Here is a 14,516-nt window from a genome sequence, read left to right as displayed (position 1 = left end):
CCATCATTTGCAAATATTTTTCCCACAAGACTGTTGTCTTCTCATTTTGTTGATGATTTCCTTTCATGCGCAAAAGCTTTTTAGTCTAATGTAGCCCCATTTATTGTATTTTTGCTTTTGTTGCCCTTATCTGAGCAGACATATTCCCCCCAAATATGGCTAAGATCAATGTCAAAGTTTTTTCCCTATTTTCTTCTAGAAGTTTTATGATTTCAAGGTCTTACATTTAAGTCTTTAATCTATGAGTTTATTTTAATCTATGAGTCTTTAGTCTTTAATCTATGAGTATATGGTGTAAGAAAACTGGCCTGGGAGCCTGGTGTGGGGCTCAGACCCTGCCCTCCTTGGGGAGAACCTCTGTGGCTGGGATAGCCTACCTGCTTATGGGTTATCACACCAGGAGGGGAGATCCTGACTCAATCTCATCTCCACCCCTCCTACTTATTCCATTGTGGTTCTTTCTTTATATCTTTTGTTGTGGGACAGCAAAACACAGGATCTTCACTGCAGAGTGTGGGATATTTATTTGTGGCATGCAAACTCTTAGTTGTGGCATGTGGGATCTAGTTCCCTGACCAGGGATTGAACCCGGGCCCCCTGCATTGACAATGTGCCATCTCAGCCAATGGACCTCCAGGGAAGTCCCTCAAGATACACTCAATGTTAATTTACATGGGTAGGACAGAATTGGAGGTGGTCATGTTAGCTATTGAATAATAGCATTATAATACTAGCTCAGGGATGGAAAAGAAGTGAAAGAGAGCTGCTCTAAGAAAGTGTCATGTAGGGGCTTTGAGTAGAATGTTGAAATGACTAATTGCGCTTGGAAGAGATCAGGAAATCTCCTGAAAGATATAAGTGAAAGAAAAGTATATTGGACAGGTTTCAATCTAAATTGAAGAGCTGCATATTTTCAATCCTACAGTGCTGATAAATGAAATTAGGTTTAGGGGTGATCCTTTAGGGCTAGTGATTTGGAGGCAGCTTTGAAAGAGCTGCAATGGCAGAAGGCAATGGTAACCCACTCCAGTACTCTTGCCTGGAAAATCCCATGAGCTGAGGAACCTGGTAGGCTGCAGTCCCTGGGGTCGCTAAGAGTCGGACATGACTGAGCAACTTCACTTTCACTTTGAAAGAGCTGCCAGGGTACTCAGTCATCTTTAATTGCTATTCATCCTTAGGTCTTTAGGTCTAAAGATCCCAGCAATTTCCTAGGTGGAAATAGGATGGTGAAGGAAAGGAAAAGTTTTGAGTCTCGTGGAAGTTTACTTTCCTGGCAGCCCAAAAGTTATACTCTTTGGTGAGCTCTGCTTATTGATTCATTTATCCAGACTTTTTCACTGAAGACTTATTTTTGTGAATAGGTGAGAACTAAGGATGTGGAATCTAGTTCTTTAGACATATGGGATCCAGTTCCCTGACCAAATCAAACTGAGGCCCCTTGCAGTGGGAGCATGCAGACTTAGCCAATGGACCACCAGGGAAGTCCCTCTCTTCCATTCTCGATTACAGTACTGATTCTGTAACAGGAGACTCAAGTTCCATCCCTGGGTCAGGAAGATCCCCTGGAGTAGGAAATAGAAACCCACTCCAGTATTCTTGCCTGGAGAATTCCATGCACAGAGGCACGTGGTGGGCTATAATAGTTCATAGGGTCGCAAAGAGTTGGCCTCTACTGAGTGACTGAGTGTGCGCATTGCCTATCTTTTCTGCTATTCTTTTTCTGTATTCCAGTTATTATATTGGTCTTCTCTTCACTTTCAAAACAGGCTACAGTCATCATCTTTTCCCTGAGATGATTTTTTTCTCTCTACTCTCCATTTAGACAATATCTACATATGCTTTAGGTTTCAAATTAAATATCTCTTTTTAAATGAGTTGTCCCCAGATTCATAAGCCAGATGAGACCTCCTTCTTATATGTTCTATCATAATAATTTAATTCATTTTATTGCATTTATTTGTTGAATGTATCTTCTCTGTACGTTCTGTGAGGGCAGGGACAGGGGTCTTCGCTTCTTCGCTCCTGTCCTCTCAGCTCCCTAAGCTGTACCACAGGAATCTACAGGCTTCTAAGTCTCTTCACATTCCCTACCAAAGCCAAGGGATTCTCTGCCTAGTCTGGAAGGAGCTGAGAAAACTTCTCTTCTGACACTTTCTATCTTCTTCCAAATATTTTGTCTTTGCCAAGGCCAATGTTTGAAACTCAAAAGCAAAGAGTTGATCCATTTGTTCTCTGCATTCTGCTGTTTCAACCTTCTGCAGAGACAATGGCAGAGAAGTATGGAGTATAGGAACGTGTATGAGGAGAAGTGAAAGTGAAGTCGCTCAGTCGTGTCCGACTCTTTTGGACCCTGTGGACTGTAGCCTACCAGGCTCCTCCATCCATGGGATTTTCCAGGCAAGAATACTGGAGTGGATTGCCATTTCCTTCTCCAGGGGATCTTCCTGACCCAGGGATCGAACCCAGGTCCCCCGCATTGGAGGGAGACGCTTTAACCTCTGAGCCACCAGGGAAGCCCTTGAGGAGAAGGGGACCACTCAAATATTATCTCCACCTCATATCCGTAGCCAACACCTGCCCCAGAGATGACACGTGTTCCCCATGACTTCTGGATCCTACACTGCACTGCCTAGAGTCCCCTTCCATGACTAAAGGTCTTATTCTCTGGGGAGCCTAGGAATTTTTGCCTGCTGACAGCTATTAGCTTGGAGCTTTCTTTGGGAATTGCCCTCAGCTATAGAGAGTCTCCTAGCCTAGGTTCAAACCTCTTTCCTTTGATATCTCATATCAAGTATAAAGGGTGGCTCAATCTCCTAACCTAATCTCATCAGTTGGCTGAAGTCTTGTGATTACAGCCCACCTTTTTAGTCCCATCCAGCCTCCTTCCCTTTCCCCATTGGTGTCAATCCCAAGACTCATTCCCAATAAATTTTCTGCACACAAATCTCTATCTCAGAATCTACTTCCTGGAGGTCTTATCCTGCAACAGTTATATCTGCGATTATATGTGTTTTTCATCCATCTACCTCTCAATTCCAAACACCTAAAAGTGGGGAGGGGGAGGATTTTAGATTGCTTGGAATCTTGCTTCAAACAAGTCATGCAGGGAAAGAATTATAGCTTATTTCTGTTGATTTTAGATTTGGGATACTATTGCAAGGAATGGAAAAGAAGAGGGAGAAAAAATTTTTCATATTTACTCTTCCTAGATTGCATTGAGGAGGATTTTATGTAGATATGTTGGGAGAACTTGTAGAATTAAAAATAAGAAAGGAGTATAAGAGAAAGTTGCTAAAAAAAAAAAAAAGAGAGAGAAAGTTGCTGACGATTTTTAAAGTACAAATTATAAAATCCTATAAAATTCTCGAAAAACCAAAATGACATGCGTCATCTTGAAGAGCAGAGTTGATGTATATATGCAGATTGGGAAATCTCATATACCAAGACATTTAGTATTAACTGCTTTTCCCTAGAAAACGGAAGAAAACAAGTTGAAGAAAAGGTAAGACTAAAAGAGACAACATTTGTCGTGTTTTTTAGTGGAAAGGAATAATAATAATTTTATTTTTCCCGGAGAGTTGGAAGGATCTTAAAAGTCATAAAGTCCTGGGCAGTGCAGGAATATCTTCTGGGAGTTATTGTACTTTTGCTCAGAACACACAAATATAATGTTAATTTTGTATTTTATTATTTTGAAGTTTAATAATCTTTGCTAAATATTAACTTGAGGCGATATGCGCTACACTGCTTTTTCTTATTCCTCAACTGTGTTAATAGTGATGCTTTTACCATCTTCTGTTTAATCTTGTCCTTGGGATCTATTACACTTAGTTAGCACAGAGTGTCTAAAGGAGACATATTGATTTGCTTTGGTTTGTCCTCAAATTCATACTACACTTAACCCATCCATGTTCGTGATTGTTCAGGTTTTCCCTCGTTGCTGAAAAACTACAAGACAGAGGTGGACAGTGTTCAAGAAATGTAGTAAAACAACTGTCTTAAGCATTGCCTCATCCTGGATGGATTATGCTACCAGAATGCATCTCAATTTGTTTCCCTGTGTGTAAGTACATGTGTACGAGGAACAGGGGAATGTTGTCTCCTTTGCCACATGGGTTTTTTTTTTTTTTTTTTTGTGGCCTCTTGATGAACATAGAGCAATTTTATTCAGAACATGGAAATTAAAGCAAAGTAATAATCATCATCACCTTTTTAAGTGGTTCCTATGCTGAGTGTTTTACATACATTTGACTCACTTAAGGCTCACAACCCTCTGAGATAGGAGGCTAATACCCATATTTTACAAATTAAAAAACCCTGAGTCCTCAGAGAGGTTTAAGTAATTTGCCTACATTCGCATGGCTACAAAGTTATCATAAGTCATAGCTGATTTTTTTTAGCCACCCTTTTCAAAACTTTTTTGAAAAGAAAATTCAAAGATTTTCACTTCAGGTCTTGACTGACTGCTCGCAAAACAACTTCTGTGCCCTTAACTTTCCCTCTGTGTTTAACTAACTCAATTGCACAGCTTTACTTTCTTTCCACATAAAAATGCCCCACACTCCTTCCCTCAGCGAACTGTCTTCCCTTCCCCCAGCCATCTCGCTACTCAGCACTTTAGCTCTTTGTTATCTCCTAGACCTCGCTAACTGGATAACTAGCTGCCAAATAAAATCACAGGAGGAAAAGATAAAGCATCTCATCTTTCTCTCTTAAGCCTTTGCTCTCTTTTACTTCCTTGTCAGTGAGTGTTCGAGTTCTCCAGTTTCCCCAGGCAGGCCCAGTGCTAAAAATAGCCCACCCTGCCTGATGGCGCTGGTGGCATTTCCTGGGGTAGAAGAGACCGAGTAAAAACAACTGGTGAGACGAGATGATCAGACTGAAGCAGTCAGGGGACACCCCACCCGCACCCACTGCTGAAATCCTGAGACTTGGGCAGGAATTGGTTTATCGTCACTCTTGGAAGGATCAGATCAAAAGGAATTAGCGTGTTTCCTCTTCTCAGATGAGAGGGGCATAACTTTTCATTGTTTCAAGGGCATAAAACAAGTGTAATCATAGAAATATAATTCAAGCCTGTCTGTCTACCCTACTGTTGTTTCAACTAAGTAGAGAAGTTTGATGAGAAGTAAATGTTAATTGAACTGTTAACGTTTAACAAACATAATTAAACTCATTGCTGACTTTTTCTCATATATACATAATGTTTTTGGGGCCATCCTCAGTGGCTCAGTGGTTAAGACTCTTCGCTTCCACTGTAGAGGGTGCAAGTTAAATCCCTGGCCAGGGAACTAAGATTCCACATGCCGAGAGATGTGGCCAAACTAAGATTAAAAAATAATAATGCTATATATATTTAGGGCCTTCCCTGGTAATTCAAAGGGTTAAGAATCTGCCTGCAATGCAGGAGACTCTGGTTCGATCCCTGGGTTGGGAAGATCCCCTGGAGAGAGGAATGGCAATCCACTCCAGTGTTTTTGCCTGGAGAATCCCATGGATAGAGGAGCCTGAGCAGCTTTCACTTTCACTTTAAAGGAAGATTCCATTTTAAACAAAGACTTCCTGCCAGGACAAAGATGGAAATGAAATGATTTTTAAAAAAAATCTGTGTAAATCCATACTCTCTCCAGCTGTTATTATGAGATATATTTTTTCCACAAAAAAAAATAGCTTTATCATTTTTTTCTGACTGAAGTAATAATATATGTTTACTTCTAAAATTCAATCTGATATTAAACAAGAAAGTAAAAATTACACAAAATCCTCCACACTGAGAAAACCAAACTTGGTGACAATCCTTTTATGCATACACACCTAGGCCTAAGCCTGTGAATTCATTTCCCTCCCCAGAGGGACTCAGAAAGGTGGCCAGCTGGGTCCAATGAGGTGTGAGAAGAAACTTGCTGTGGCTCTTTTCCTTACTGTAAGAATGGACAATAGGGAAAAATAGACACTTTTTCTCCCGGCCATTGTCAAGTGTAGATGCCACTTTTAAAAAACTGCTGTAGCCACCTCAATACCAGCCTCTCGAAAGCCAATGGAAAAAAGAAGGCAAGGATAGGAGAATCACAGAAAATGATTCTGATGAAGACACTGAGTTGAGGCAATGTACCTCTGGACTCCCCAGCACATGAGCCTATAAATTCCCTTATTGATTGTATGACTTGAATTTTTCGAAACTTGAAGCTGAACGCATCCCAACTAACAAAGATATAATATGCCCTAAGAAAAAGTTTAATATTTATGTAAGGTCAATCCTATATTTTCTTAATAATTTCTGGCTTACTAATTAGCTTTTAAAAGTGTCTTCAATATGCAGTTATATACATATATATGACTGAGCAAGCGAGCTAAGCTGCTTCAGTCGTGTCCGATTCTTGGCAACCCCATGGACTATAAAGCCCACCAGGCTCCTCTGTCCATCGGATTTTCCAGGCAAGAACACGAGTGGGTTGCCATACTCTCCTGAGGGGATTTTGCCAACCCAAGGACTGAACCCATGTCTCTCATGTCTCCTGTGTTAGCAGGTAGGTTCTTTACCACTAGTGCCACCTGGGAAGCCCTTATGTATAAAGCCCTTATGTATAAAAAACATCTGCTTCATTGACTATGCTAAAGCCTTTGACTGTGTGGATCACAACAAACTGTGGGAAATTCTTAAAGAGACAGGAATCCTAGACCACCTTACCTGCCTCCTGAAAAATCTGTATGCTGGTCAAGAAACAACAGTTAGAACCGGACATGGAACAACAGACTGGTTCCAAATTGGGGAAGGAGTATGTCAAGGCTGTACATTGTCACATTGCTTATTTAACTTCTATGCAGAGTACATCACATAAAATGCTGGAATGGATGAAGCACAAGCTGGAATCAAGATTGCAGGGGGAAATATCAGTAACCTCATATGCAGATGACACCACCCCTATGGCAGAAAGCAAAGAGGAACTAAAGAGCCTCTTGATAAAAGTGAAAGAGGAGAGTGAAAAAGCTGGTTTTAAACTCAACATTCAAAAAACTAAGATCATGGCATCTGACTCATCACTTCATGGCAAATAGATGGGGAAACAATGGAAACAGTGACAGACTTTATTTTCTTGGGCTCCAAAATCACTGCAGATGGTGACTACAGCCATGAAGTTAAAAGATGCTTGCTCCTTGGAAGGAAAACTATGACAAATATAGACAGCATATTAAAAAAGCAGCAACATTACTTTGCCAACAAAGGTCCATCTAGTCAAAGCTATGGTTTTTCCAGCAGTCATGTATGGATGTAAGAACTGAACCATAAAGAAAGCTGAGCACTGAAGAATTGATACTTTTGAACTGTGGCGTTGGAAAAGACTCTTGAGTCCCTTGGGCAGCAAGGAGATCAAACTGGTCAGTACTAAAGGAAATCAGTCCTGAATATTCACTGGAAAGACTGATGCTAAAGCTGAAGCTCCAGTACTTTGGCCACTTGATGTGAACTGACTCATTGGAAAAGACCTTCATGCTGAGAAAAACTGAAGGCAGGAGGAGAAGGGGATGGCAGAGGATGAGATGGTGGGATGGCATCACCAACTCAATGGATGTGAGTTGGAGCAAGCTCCTGGAGTTGGTGATGGACAAAGAAGCCTGATGTGCTTCAGTCCATGGCATCGCAAAGAGTCAGGACTGAGCAACTGAACTGAGCTCATATACAAATATCTATGGACATACATATATATACCGTCTATATCTTAATCTTTTTAAACCTTTGTTTATTAAAAAATTTTAAAAACTTTTATGACCAATGCAATGTCTTTACATGTTCTATCACAGCGGTCCCCAACCTTTTTGGCACCAGGGACCAGTTTCATGGAAGAGTTTTCCACAGACTTGTATGTGGGGGGTGGTTTCAGGATGATTCAAGGACAGTACTTTTATTGTGTATTTTATTTCTATTATTATTACATCAGCCCCACCTCAGATCATCAGGCATTAGATCCCAGAGATTGGGGAGCCCTGTTCTGTCACATCAACCCTGCCAAAGATGGCTTGATCTCAGACTTCTAGCCTCCAGACTGAGAAAATAATTTCTTCTGTTTAAACCTCCCGGTCTGTGGTACTTCATTATGGCAACCCTGGCAAACTAATATATCCACTCTCACCCTCAAGCTCAAGCAATCAAAGATCTATATAGTATCATTATAACTTTGACCTTTCTTGAACTTTATAAAAATATTGATAGAAGCACACAGTATGTAACATTTAGCATTTGACTCTTCTCGCTTATAATGTTTCTGAGATTCATCCATGTTGTTGCTGTATTCATGTTTCATTCTTTTTAATGATGAAGAGTTTTCCATAGTATGAATAAATCACAGTGTCTGTATTCATCTTTCAGTGGATGTGGCTATTATAAAATAATGCTCCTGTGAACACTGATGTATGTTCATGTGTGGACATATTTCACTGAGAAAAATACACAGAAGTGGGATTGCTAGATTCTATGATAAATATACTATTAATCTTATGAAATACTGCGAATCCGCTTTCAGAAGTTGGTATCTGTGTCATTTTGGATTCCCATAGGAAGACATAAGAATTACTGTTGTTTCTCATTCTTGTAAACACTACATGTTTATCAGATATTTTATCTTTATTCTAGTGGGTATATTTTGTGACGTGTGATTGTGATTTTGATTTTAATCTTTCTGATGAATTGTAATATCAACCATCTTTCATGTGCTTATTTGCTAGCCTTATATCTTTTATTGTGTTCAGATTGTGTGCCCTTTTTAGATTAGGTTGTTCATTTCCCTATTGATTAGTTTTGAAATTTCTTTATATATTCCATATATAGTTTCTTTTAGAAGGATGGCATTTTTCTTTTCTTTCTTTCTTTTTTTTTCACAAATGAGTTGGAGAGTACACAGCTGGAAATAGAAATACTACTTACGAGGTAAATGCAGTGATCAAATTAAAATATCTTCTATCTAAGAAAATGGTTAGGGAGATCAAAAGACATGAATTGGTTTGAGGGATCTTATTAACAAGAGGCAAAATCAAAAGGATTTAGTGATTGGAAATGTGGTCAAGTGGGAGAAATAATTGTTGAGGATACTTTTTTAAAAATATTCATTTATTTTTATTTTCGGCTGTGCTGGGTCTTCATTGCTGCACAGGCTTTCCTCTGTTTGCAGAGAACAGGGGCTCCTCTCCAGTTACAGTGCCGGGCTTCTCACTGCGGTGTCTTCTCTTGTTCTGGAGCAGAGGCTTCAGTAGTTTGGGGACATGGCTTAGCTGTTCCGTGGCTTGTGGGATCTTCCGGAACCAGGGATTGACCCGTGGTGGATATTATACCCGCCCACTGAGGAATCTAATGTAAACATTTGGATGGTAGCACCCAAGCACTAAACATGAGCATGCCTGTTTGGGGAGTGGTTGATGGATAGCATATGTTTTTGGACATATGGACTTGGCATGTTAGTGAAAATGTGAAATGGGCACTTGAATAGGTATGCCTGAAGCTCAGGTAAGAAGTGGGTATAACATTCTGAGAACTATTGACATATAAGAGTAAATAAAGCTTTGATGGGAAGAAAAAAAAAACTAATGCAGTGTTCTTATGTATCATGTGAGGTAGTGGTCCAACTGTAATTTTTTTCAAATGAATATCTAATTATTCTGCTTACTAACATAAAATGCGCTCATTTGCTAAACCATTCTCTCCCCATTGAAGTGAAATACCACCCTTTTCCTATGTGGTGCTCCTATATATTCTGCAATTTTTGTTTTGTTCTGCTAATCAATTAGTCTGTCCCTATGCTAATAACCAACACTTTTGATTATGCTGACTTTATAACATTTTTATATCCAGCAAGGAATCTCATTATCATTTTTCATGTTTGTACATTTCTTAGCTTCTCATGGACATTTATTCTTCCATATAAAATGTAAGATAATTCAATTTTCTAAGACCATAGAGATTTTAATTGAAAATTCATTAAATATGTCACAATATGGGCAGAATTGACATATTTGTGAAATTAAATCTTCCCTTGCAAGAACCAGGTATGTTTTTCCATTTGTTCAGCCTTGATGTAGCCCTTTAATAAAATTCTATGGTTCTTTTTAATAGGCTTTGTAGCTTTCTTATTAAATTTATTTCAAAATATTTAAAAAATTTTGTATTATTGTATGTGGCTTCTTTTTCCATTTCTAGTTCTATCTGATTATTTCTAGTAAAGAACCACTATTGCTTTTGAAACATTGTGTCTGCAGGTTTGTTACTAAATTCCCTTATAATAGTTTTAAAATAGATAGAAATTGGTTTTATATAAGTAGCATTATCATATTTAGGTGATTTTCTTTTATTTCTATTTTGATTGGAGTTTTAGTAGAAATGGCTACTGAATTTAACCTAATGCCTTTTCAGCATCTATTTGAATCATTTTAATCCATTAATATATTGGTGTAATGGGCTTCCTTGATGTCTCAGATGGAAGTTATGTTATTTTAAGAACTCTCTTATTGAAAGAGTTCCTGACAGGAAACCATCTTTTCATCTTGGCAGTACTAGTTCATCACTGACACACTACTGGACTTTATTTGTTAGTTTTTTATTAATAATTTTGCATCTGTATTCTTAAGTGAAATTGGACTATTATTTTTATTATTATTATTTACCTTTACTGTTAACATTATGCCAGGTTCATAAAATATATTAACAAGCTTAGTATAATTTTCTATGATTTGGAATGGTTTAAACAACACTGAAATTACTAATTCTTCAATAATTTTAAATGTGATAAATGTACTTATGTTTAACTTACATAATAAAAGAGCACCACGGTCAGCTCTAGGTTACACCTGAGAATACATACACTCTAATGACAGTACAGATGGTTGACGCAGAAAGAAAATGGATGTGTTAAGTTATATGAAAACCCAAAGCAACTTAACCCCCCATCTCTTAGCCCATGATAATGGCTCAGGGTGTGCATTCTTCCATTTCTCTCCAGAAAACTTCTTACCTTTTCTTTCTCCGAAGTCTGCACTCACTGATTCTGCTGAGAAAAAAAAATTAAAAATCTTTTCCCATATGACTTTGGAACTCTTTATTCATGAATATCCACAGATTTTGCTTCATTTCCCCTTATTTTCTTTTCCTCCTCACTGCATTGACTAAAACATGGATTTTTCTTTCTCTTTTTTTTTTCCCTTGTTTTGCCTGAGCTGTGTAGCAGGTGGGACCTAAGTTCCCTGACCAGGGATGGAACCTGTACCCTCTGCAGTGGAAGTGTAGAGTCCAGGGAAGTCCAAAACTTGACTTTTACTTGATAAAAGCTCCTGAAAACTTTTTTCTTCATATTCATATATACGCATATTCTTTTTCAGATCCTTTTCTAATACAGGTTATTACAAGATATTGAATATAGTTTCCTGTGCTATACAGTAGGTCCTTATTGGTTACCTATTTTATACACAGTAATATATATTTTTTAATTCCAGACTCCTAATTTATCCCTTCCCCCACCTTCCTCTTTGGTAACCATAAATTTCTTTTCTATGTCTGTGAATCTATTTCTATTTTGTAAATAAGTTCATTTATATCATCTTCTTAGATTACACATATAAGCAATATCATATGGTGCTTGTGTCTACAAGACTTGATTCATATGATGATTTCTAGTTCCATCCATGTTGCTGCAATGGCATTATTTCATTCCTTTTTATGGGTGAATTTGGGGTCCCAAAGAGTTGGACACAACTTGGCGACCAAACAACAACAACAAATATTTCACTGTGTATGTGTACATCTTCCTCTGTCAGTGGACATTTAGGTCATTTCCATGACTATTGTACATAGTGCTGCAATGATCACTGGGGTGCATATATCTTTTTGAATTAGAGTTTTCTCTAAATAGATGCCCAGGAGTGGAATTTCTGGATCATACGGTAACTCTATTTTTAGTTTTTTAAGGAACCTCTGTCCTATTCCCCAAGGTGGCTGCACCAATTTATATTCCCATCAACAGTGTAGGAGTGTTGCCTTTTCTCCACACCCTCTGCAGCAAAGGTTCTGAAAACTCCTGAAAGGAGAGGTTGTCATTTTCTTGTGCTCTCTGTCTCAGCAACAAGTTGTAGGGGTGGACAGTATTCCTAGACTACTAAGTTAAAAATCTTGAAGGTCATGCCACAGTTTTGCCATTCTCCTCCCCTCATTGGTCATTATCTTATGATGTCACGGCATCAACCGAGGATGGACGTCACACTAGCTCACAATTTTCTTTGTGTCTCCTCAGCATCTTGAGAACACACGGTGTTCACATTCACCAAGTCTCTCATTCTTCAATTTCTTAACCCCATTTCCATCCACACTGCTCATCTCCTTACACCTCAATACCCATTTCCATGGCTGCATAATTTCCGTGTGTGTTAGTCGCTCAGTTGTGTCCAACTCTTTGCGACCCCATGGACTGCAGCCCTCCAGGCTCCTCTGTCCATGGGATTTTCCAGGCAAGAGTACTGGAGTGGGCTGCCATTTCCTTCTCCAGCATAATTTCTACTACTATATTAATAACAACTCACACCTATAGAGTACTTTATGCCAAGCACTACTCTAAGAGCTTTAGGTATATTGACTCATTCAGTTATCACAAAAATCTTTCAGTGGAGCTTAAAATGTGCTATGAGGAGACTGAGGGACAGGAAAAAAACGTGGCTAACTTGGTTAATATCATATATCCCTAGTAAAGGACAGAGCAGCTATTGAGTCCCAAACAACTTTCTCTTAGCCATTATATTACACTACCGTCTCTATAATAACCTCATGTCTTTTACCCAGTTCTACACCAATAGTCCAGATTAACTTCCCTTTAACCCACTAAAATGTCCAGTGTTTTTTTTTTAAGGATCCTTTGCTCTATCAGCCTCCTTCTGGCTTCCCTTTCTTCCTGTTTGTGTCCAGTGCTGTTGTCATTCACTTCAGCTTTACTTTCTCAAGCCTCCCTAGTGTTTTAAGAATCTCCTCTTCATGCCATAACTTTTCCCCTAAGCCCTCATATAAGCTTAATTGCTTGTTTTCACTCTCAAGTTGGCAATCATTGCTGTATGAAATGACAAACTCATGTTGGCTGACTCCCCACTGTAAATGCAAAAGCCACTGACCCAGTTGAGCACTTCCTCTGCTCTGCAATCCTTTCCCTTCTATCTGCCTGATGCTCTTTCCTTTCCGCAGAGTCACTGCCCCCTCAGCAACTGCTCAATCATTTTCTTTCCCTCGGTCTTGCCACTCACCTCCTCAGCAGAAGACTTAATCTCAGATATCACAGGAATGTAGCAGGCATCATGAATAAACTGGTTTAACTTCTTTGCGACCTCAAAATTTGGTGCCCCCCCCACTCAACTTCCCTACATGTTTCAGAGGAAGAAGTGGCTCCATTTCTCTCCGTTTCTCTTAACTTATAGCCTTGAATCCATTCTCTGACTGCTCTGAATTATATGCTCGTTAAACACTAACTTTTCAGTCTGTGTTTTGGTCAGGATCAACTGTACTGTGCTGCAGTGACAAAACCCCTAAACTCAACGACTTGATGAAAACATTTTTTAAATGTATTCTGTCCACCAAACCTGCTGTGGGTCTGGGTTACCTTTAGGGCAATGGTCGATGATATGGTAACTCTTGAATCCAGGCAGCCATAGTCTTGTGGTTCCTCATGTCAACAGAAGGCCCCGTTGGTTTCCATGACAGGGGAAGAGAGATACTGGAAAAATAACACAGGGGTTTTTCACTGCCTCAGCCCAGAAGTAACACATTAAACTTTTGCTTACAATGTATTGGCCTGACAATTCGTCTGAGCTTGCCTAAAAGCAAAGGAACTGGAAAGGTAGCCTTCCTTGTGCACAGAAAGGAAAAATCTGAAGTTAATATGAGAACCATGTAGAACTGTTTCTTTCATCGTCTGTGTTTATCCGTCTGTCTCATTTTGCTGACTCTTTTGTCCCTATCACAAGGAGTGCCAAGTCTAAACCATCTTGAAAAGTGCCTGCCCACCATTTTCCCTGCATGCCTTCTCTGTATTCCCAGCATTTCAGCCACGCCGCACTGCCTGATATCACCCATATGCCCCTACATTCACAGACCTCCTTGTCTCTCCTGTGTATTCCACCTTCCACGTATACAGATGCTTCTTCCTGGAACGTGCTTTCTACATCTCTTGCCTCCAGAGCAGCCCTGATCATTCTTCAGAACCAGTTCAAATCTTCTTTTCATAGGTCTCCCTAAGTCCTGTAAACAGAAAGAAGGCTCTCATCTCTGCAATTTATGAATAACTCTATTTCAATCTGTATCACTGTGTATTATAATCAGTTGCATGATTTCTTGACCTTCCATCTAAACTATGAATAATCATATTTTATTTACCCCATACTCAGAAACTTGCATGGGCTTCCCTGGTAGCTCAGCTGGTAAGGAATCTGCCTTCAATGTAGGAGATCCTGGCTCGATTCCTGGATCAGGAAGATCCCAGGAGAAGGTATAGGCTACC

At 39.3% G+C, this 14,516-nt stretch overlaps 1 long non-coding RNA gene across 1 annotated transcript; it reads right to left on the bottom strand.

Moving 5' to 3' along the window:
• On the bottom strand, nt 11,001-14,249 carry LOC106502459. The gene is made up of 3 exons (XR_001296045.2): nt 14,113-14,249; nt 13,620-13,733; nt 11,001-11,036 (listed from the first exon to the last, which is right to left on the bottom strand). It is a non-coding gene; the product is annotated as an uncharacterized LOC106502459 (long non-coding RNA).

The sequence above is a fragment of the Capra hircus genome, chromosome 9 (assembly GCF_001704415.2).
Source record: "Capra hircus breed San Clemente chromosome 9, ASM170441v1, whole genome shotgun sequence".
Lineage (NCBI taxonomy): Eukaryota > Metazoa > Chordata > Mammalia > Artiodactyla > Bovidae > Capra > Capra hircus.
This window is presented reverse-complemented; position numbering and strand designations above follow the sequence as displayed.